We start from the raw sequence: 8,120 nt of genomic DNA, 5'->3' as shown, positions 1-8,120 counted from the left end.
GAGCAGAAGCCGAGTGTCGTGCGATGCACTCGCAGTAGTGCTCGTGTGGCCTCAGTCTTAAAGGCCGTGTCTGGCCATGACTAATTTGTACCAATAAGTGCTATGCACATCATTACATGTATCACTGAAGGCTTGATTTATCATAAAATATATTACTGAAGGCTCTGTCCATCACTATATGTACCACTAAATGCTCTGTTTTCCATTATAGGTAACACTAAAGACTCTCTTCATCAATAGAATTAGCACTTATGGCTCTGTCTATTATTTTATGTTTTTCTGAAGACTTCTGATCCTCATTCTATTGTCTATTACTTCCATATCACCCACAATTAGAAATGACAGATGGAAAGTCAAAATCTATGAAAAAAATATTAATTTAAACACATACCCTATACTCTTTTAAGCTACAGTTGGTACAAGATAGCAGTGACATTGTCATCAACCTCCGAGGAGTCTTGATTGGAAACAACTCCTTTTGCACAGAGTTCCAGCAGGTGGACTTCGACAGTTTTGCATTGGCTTTGGCCTAGAATGTTACATTATAGACATCTCAAACTACTGACTCAAAGTAAACGAGTCATTAGCCTGGGACTGGGACCATATTTTCAGCTAAATGACATGAACTTGACACTTTTAAAGGCAATAATACCTGAATTTTTGAATTATCAAGATTTTACATTCAAAGAAAGTTGAGTAATAGACATTTTCTGGTATAATTAATGATGAGCGAGCACTACCATACTCGGGAGCTTGGTACTTGGAATGAGCAGTTTGCTGCTCGGATGTGCACGATTTCAGTATCTGAGTATAATGGAAGTCTCTGGGGAACTCGAGCATTTTTCCGGAAGAGTTCCCCATTGACTTCCATTCTACTAGGGTAGTCAAGTCTTTCTGAGCATCTAAGTGCTCATTACTAGCGCCAAGCACCTGAGTGTGGTAGTGCTCACTCATTACTAGCTCTAATGTAGCTGTCGATATACTGTATAAAATATTTATACTATGTGTAGACATTGATAAAATGAAATAGCATCTGACAAATGTGTACGTTAGTAATGACTACAAATATTGTAGAGTATCTGTACATCACATACTTTAGCGATCATTGCGTTTCAGAATGACTTTAGTTAACAATAATGCTGGAGGCACATAAGCATAAGATTTAAAGATGAAAATATGGAGTGTTGGAATTCTCCGATTTCCATTCAGTATAAATAGTGATTATTCCTTGAAGCTTTGTAGAGGAAGAAAAATCCCAGAGCAGTAGAAAGGATGAGAGGGCTCCAGGAAAGTAGTCTGTGCATCCTGAGAAGGATTTGCAAGTGTAGTGAGTGTAGCCGGTCCCCTTTATTTTGTGCGAAGGAGGAGATTGCTATGGGTGCTAGCCTTGCACAGAGAAGGAAGGTTAATCCTAGTACAGTCCCCGTTACACAAGCAGTAAAGCAGCCACAGGACTCCCACTGAGTAATTAGCACTTAGAAACTCCAGATGTAAAAAGGGCCCGATAGAGGAGGGGGTTTCATGGAATATGAAGGCTAAGAAGAAAGAGAGAATGTGAGCGATGGCTGGACAGAGTGAACGAATCGTAAGAATCATGAAAGTAAGATTTTTACCTATTCTTTACCTAAGCAGCTTTGTGGGAACTGCGGTAACATCGTTTGTGTATATTATATAGCAATGCCACAAGTAACTTGCATGTATTAGGCACAAGTGATGACAGCTGATGGTAAAATGTCTGCAACAGCGAGAACTTTATTAGAAATAAAACATTTGCATGGAGGGGAAAATGAGAATTATCCATGTGTCTCATTACACTTAGACCCCAAATAATTAGTCCTCCATCATGGCACTGAGGGATGATTAGGAAACGCTGTGTCCCAGGATGTGTGGCTCCTCACATCAGATATATGAGCAGGTGCTATAAAGTGAGCCTGGAATCATGGATGGAAGGACAGGAGACACCAGGTCACAATGATTAATTTGTCCTTGTTTTAGCCCCACCCATCTTCTTCCTGCTCCCACGCAGATGTCACCCTGACATTTGGATTATATGACGTCACGCTGAATATTACTTTTTAGAAATATTAATCATTTTACATGTGAATTTAGATTTCTGTAAAGAAATAATAAAATGTATTATTGTCTGACATCTACCTAGTCTCCAGGTCCACCCCATGGTGCAGTGTTCCTACTAAGAAAAGAGACATTGGTTACTAAAAATATGATTTCTTCCCTGGTTTTCTTCTGTCTGTAAAACTGACACATTTCATTACTGGCAGAAACCTGTATGAGAGTCACTGAATAACCCTCAATATTTTAATGGCTAAGCCGGAATATCTGGAATATCTATGATTATGATGCACTTTCTGGAACCAACTTTTAACTCTGCAAGATCCTGAATTTAGATTATCAATAATTTATCATACATCGTGTATTCATGCGCCTTTTTAAATGTTCATTTTTTTTTTTTAAAACAAATACAGAGACAACAGAGTAAAGGGAAAGAGAACAGTATATCAAGCCGATAGAGGATAATGATAGAGTCAGTGGTTAAAAAGGACCTTTCACTGGATTTTTTTATTTAACGCCCTTTAATTGTGACTGTTCCACTAATTCTGGAACTATTATTTTTTCCCTATGCCCCTCTAAATTTATGCCCGTGGTAATAAAGTTGGAAATTTTTCCATTAACCAACTAGGTGTACAACACTCAACTTCTCTGTGGGTGTTTACTTTTACACCGTGTTGTTTGAAGGGAAAATATGCATTTTTATTACTGGGGGCCTAACTTTGTAACATAAGAATAAGAAAAACAGTTCCAGAAACAGTGGAAATTGGAGGAGGCATTTAGTTTAATCCCTTCTCTAAACTTGCCTACATGTATAGCGCAAGTGTCGTGCGGTGTTCAATGTTGCACTTGCTGGGTGTCATGCCGGAGTTGGACTCTGTTCACACTGCAGAGTCCAACAAACAGCCTGGGTTACCTGAGTTGCACAGCATGTCATGGGCATCGGCTGGTTCTGGCTTCACTGCTCCCCAGTACTGCAGGAGGTAAATCCTGCTGACTTGTGATCATCTGCTGGAAGCTCAGCTTACCATCCTCAGCTGCCTTCACCCTTTATCAAGTTCTGGATTCTGGGGCTGAGTGCCAGATATAGCTTCTACTACCTTGGTTCCTGTGGTTTTCCTGTTCTATGGTGACTAACAAGTTGCAGTTCTACATGGTGTGTGACTTCTCCAGTTGAGCATTTATTTCCTACCCCTTTTGCGTTGTTCCCCAGTTCACATACTGTTCCTCCTTTGTGTTTGTGTGCATGAGTTTTCATTTACCCTTGTCTGTTCTTTTTTGTGGGGCTTTCATTACTGGGTTTCCGGTCCGCTCCCTGGGTGGGGAGTAGTATCAGGGCTCAAACAGGAGACAGGGTTATGCTGGGGGCTCGTACCTAGCTACTATTAAGCCTATCTTTGAGATAAGGGACAGTGCAGGTGCCGTAGTCTTAGGGTCAGCCTAGAAGACCCTTTTCCATTGGTACATACCTATTGACAGCAAGTCAAAGGCAGGTAAGTAAGAAACTCTCTCTGCCTTCTGCTGAGCTCTGCCTGCTACTGTTTACCAGAGAAATGCCACTATCAATCTAAGATACAGATTTTTAAAACATAAGAACCAGTGATCAAGCCCTTCCAGATGCCCTTTGTCCACCCCAAGATGTAAACCCTTTGCCTTCCATTACAGTGCTCTTTTGAAACCCAACCAGTAGCTATGCTTCATAAGAAACTGTGATTTCTACTACATACTGGACTAAAATTGTATAGCTGTATAAAGTCTTGAAAGAAGGTTTTGGCACAATTGAAACTGTTCCATAAAATTAAGTATTTTTCGCGGAAAATTATTCCAATTACACGTGTTTTGTCATACACGTTTATTTTCTTTGTGTGCATTGGAACAATACAGACAGAAAAAACAAACAGAAAAAAAGGCAAATTGGACATAATTTCACACAAAGCCCAAAAAATAGCCAGACAAAATTGATGGCAACCTTTAAAATGTATGGGTAAAACAACTTTGTTTCAAGCATGTGATGCTCATTCAAACTAACTTGTGGCAAGTAATAAGTGTGGGCAATATGAAAATCACAGCTGAAACCAGTTAAAAAGGGAAGACATTGACATAATATTTGCACTGTGTGTCTGTGTGTGCCACTCTAAGCATGAGGAACAGAAAAAAACTGTTTGAGGACTTGAGAACCAAATTTTTTTAAAAGTATCAACAAGCTCAAGGTTACAAGTCCATCTCCAAAGATCTTGATGTTGCTTTGTCCATAGTGCACAATATAATCAGGACATTTACAACCCATGGCCCTGTAGCTAATCTCCCTGGATGTGGACGTCATATAAAAATTTAATGAAAGGTTGCAAATGCAGAATAATCTGAGTGGTGGGATAAGCAAAAAAGTTTAAAGGAAATTCAAGCTGTCCTGTAGGCTCAAGGTGTATCAGTGTCAGCGCAAATTTTCCTTTGACATTTTAATGAAATTATTTGCTTTGGTAGGAGACCCAGGAGCACACCACTGCTGACACAAAGACATGAAAAAGTTAGATTGCAGTTTTTCAAAATGTACAAGAGTAAAGCGGGCTTTACACGCTGCGACATCGCTAATGCGGAGTCGTTGGGGTCACGGAATTTGTGACGCACATCCGGCCGCATTAGCGATGCCGTTGCGTGTGACACCGATAAGTGATTTTGCATCGTTGCAAAAACGTGCAAAATCGCTAATCGGCGACATGGGGGTCCATTCTCAAAAATCGTTACTGCAGCAGTAACGAAGTTGTTCCTCGTTCCTGCGGCAGCACACATCGCTGCGTGTGACGCCGCAGGAACGAGGAAGCTCCCCTTACCTGCCTCCCGGCCTCTATGCGGAAGGAAGGAGGTGGGCGGGATGTTACGTCCCGCTCATCTCCGCCCCTCCGCTGCTATTGGGCGACGGTTCAGTGATGCTTCAGTGACGTCGCTGTGACGCCGCATGGACCGCCCCCTTAGAAAGGAGGCGGTTCGCCCGTCACAGTGACGTTGCCGGACAGGTAAGTATGTGTGACGGCTGTTGTGCGACACGGGCAGCGATTTGCCCGTGTCGCGCAACAGATGGGGGCGGGTACCCACACTAGCGATATCGGGACCGATATCGCAGTGTGTAAAGTAGCCTTAAGCCAAAATCCTTTTTGGAAACTGTCTCGTGGACAAATGAGACCAATATAGAGCAATATAAAGTTTTTTGGTAAAGCTCATCATTCTACTGTTTACTGAAAATGAAACGAGGCCTACAAAGAAAAGAACGCAATACCTACCATCAAATATGGCTGAGGTTCAAAAATGTTTTGTGATGGTATGAATAAAAATGTCAGCTTGTCACTGAAAGAACAAGCCCTCCCACAGCTCCAACAACCGAAAAATAAAAAAAGTTACAGATCTCGGAAAATGGCAACACAAGGATTTGTTTTACAAATTTCCAATTTTTTTCCAATACTAAATTAATAAAAAAAAAAACCTGAAAATGGTTAATACTGTTGGAATTCTACTGACCTGGAAAATAATTTTTCAAGGTAATTTTTACTATAACAATGAATGACTTAAAAATAAAACCCATCAAACAAAGTCAGAATTGCATTTTTTCGCAATTTCACTGCACTTGGAATTTTTTTCTACTTTCTTTAGTTAAATAAATGGCGTCAATCAAAAACACAAATTGTCCAACAAAAACAAACCCTTATACGCATATATTGAAAAGAAAATGAAATAGATATGGCTCTTGGAAAAAGAAGAAGCAGAAGAAGAAAAAAACAAAACATAAAAAGGAAAATTGGGCGTATTATTAAGAGGTTGTATCACAAAATCCAGTGAACATTTTTAACAGGGCTGTAAAAGTTATTAGTACCAAACTGCAATATAAAACACAACCAACAAGACTGGCTATGTTTCTGAAAAGAGGGCAAAGTAGACTTTTTTGCAGGAAATATTTGCTTATAAATTACAAATTTTGGTTGAATAAAAAGGTAAAAGTTAATTCAATGTTGAAAATTACTGAAACCTTCAGACAGGAACATTTGGACAAGTTATATAAACTGTATTGGATAGTTTTGGATTTCCCTAAAGTTCGCAGTACTTTGTAAAATAAAGCTTGATAATTTTTTGGAGTAGCTTTGAACTCACCTTGCCTTTTATAAAGGCTCCATTGTCAGGTCAAAAGCCAAAGTCCATATCACTACTAAAGAGAGGAGTTGTGAAAACAGAATATTTCTCATATTTAGTGAATTATAAAATGTTAGAGATTAATTAGAGATTCTCAGATGCTTCCTTTTGTTTAAAAGATCTACAATTTGGCCAGATCTACAAGTGTGCTTCACCTTTTGTGTCCCCCATTTTCACCATAGATTGTAAGCTTTCGAGCAGGGCCCTCATTCCTACTGTAGCTGTTGAATTATGTACTATTTTGTTTTGTATTTGTGTATACAACCCCCCACCGGATTGTAAAGTGCTGCGGAATATGTTGGCGCTATATAAATAAACTTTTTTTTTATTATTATTATTATTATTATTATAAGTATCTAGAACAATCTAATGAGCCTGTGGAAAGATTATTGGGAAGGAAGGAGAACAAGGTCAGCTGTGACCTCAGATATGGCTAATGGATTCTGTTCTATCAGCTTTGTATAGAGGTGTTACTGTCATTGTACTCCTGCCTCTGATGGTAAGGAGCCTACTGAAAACTCTGGTTGGTAAAACAGGGAGCTCCAGTGGGAAATGACATATCTTACATTCCCGAGATTTTTCCTTCCAATCAGCAGATTGGAAACATTCTTGTTTACAGTTACTAAATGTAACTCTATTTTGGCCAAATCTTGTTAACAGCTAAGAAGTTCTCAGTTTAGAATTTTCTTTAAGATATGTATCTCTATGGCCATATACTGCAGATTTAAGGGTGCTTTTACACGCTGCGACATCGCTAGCGATTGCTAGCGATGTTGCGAGCGATAGCACCCACCCCCGTCGTTCGTGCGACATGTGGTGATCGCTGCCGTAGCGAACAATATCGCTATGGCAGCGTCACACGCACATACCTGTTCAGCGACGTCGCTGTTGCTGCCGAACAATCCCTCCTTCAAGGGGAAGGTGCGTTCGGTGTCACAGCGACGTCACAAAATGGCCATCCAATAGCAGAGGAGGGGAGGAGATGAGCCGCCGGAACATGCGGCCCACCTCCTTCCTTCCTTCTTTTCCGGTGGACGCAGGTAATATGATGTTCGTTGTTCCTGTGGTGTCACACATAGCGATGTGTGGTGCCGCAGGAACGACGAACAACCAGCGGCATGCACCACCAATGATATTATGAAAAGGAGCGAGTGTCAACGAGTGTTGAGGAGTGTCAACGATCAACGATTTTTGCCGTTTTTGTGATCGTTGATCATCGTTCCTAGCTGTCACATGCTGCAATGTCGCTAACGATGCCGGATGTACGTCACAAACACCGTGACCCCGACGATATATCGTTAGCGATGTCGCAGCATGTAGAGCCCCCTTAAGGCGTTAGTCACACAATCGTAGGTTCTCTCATCCGAGAAAATCGGGTGGATTATGCTAATGGCACTGATCAGAGTTTGATCGGGGTGTCAGCATAGTGTGGTGCGATTCTCTCAGATGACAGAATGAGAGTGCAAAGCGTTGTCTGTATGATGGCAGCAAGCACACAGTAATTGCCCTGGGAAGCATGTACTGTCAACTAGAAGCAGAGGAAGGGCTCTAATATGCAAATGATGTGGCAAAATGTTACACCAAACTCTTGGCCACACCAAGGGTGCACTAAAGCCTCCTCATTTGCATATCAATTAAAAGTTACTTTCTCAGACACTGTTTCAGTAACAGTTATAGATCATATGGTATATGATTTGTCCTGAGGAAGAAGCCATAAGGCTTTGACATGCGTAGACAAATAAAATCATTTCTTCTACATGGATCCTCCTTTCTTTGGCAGCGTGGTCTATTAACCATTTTCTCTCCAAATTTGAACTGCATCTCCATGTGGGTTCTGCTGCAGCTGTATTTACGTCATTACAGTGGGTGTGACTCTC

The 8,120-nt window shown here is 40.7% G+C and overlaps 1 protein-coding gene across 1 annotated transcript in view; it reads left to right on the top strand.

Annotated features, from left to right (window-relative positions):
- Positions 1-1,399: 1,399 nt before the first annotated feature.
- NOS1 (nitric oxide synthase 1) overlaps positions 1,400-8,120 on the top strand; it is a 672,503-nt gene continuing 665,782 nt past the window's right edge. The window contains exon 1 of the mRNA XM_075324076.1: positions 1,400-1,600. The gene's annotated coding sequence lies outside the window, so the exon portion shown is untranslated. The remainder of the gene's footprint in view (positions 1,601-8,120) is intronic.

This window comes from Anomaloglossus baeobatrachus, chromosome 1 (assembly GCF_048569485.1).
Source record: "Anomaloglossus baeobatrachus isolate aAnoBae1 chromosome 1, aAnoBae1.hap1, whole genome shotgun sequence".
NCBI lineage: Eukaryota > Metazoa > Chordata > Amphibia > Anura > Aromobatidae > Anomaloglossus > Anomaloglossus baeobatrachus.
The sequence above is the reverse complement of the archived record's forward strand: the minus strand, read 5'-3'. Positions and strand labels throughout refer to the sequence as shown.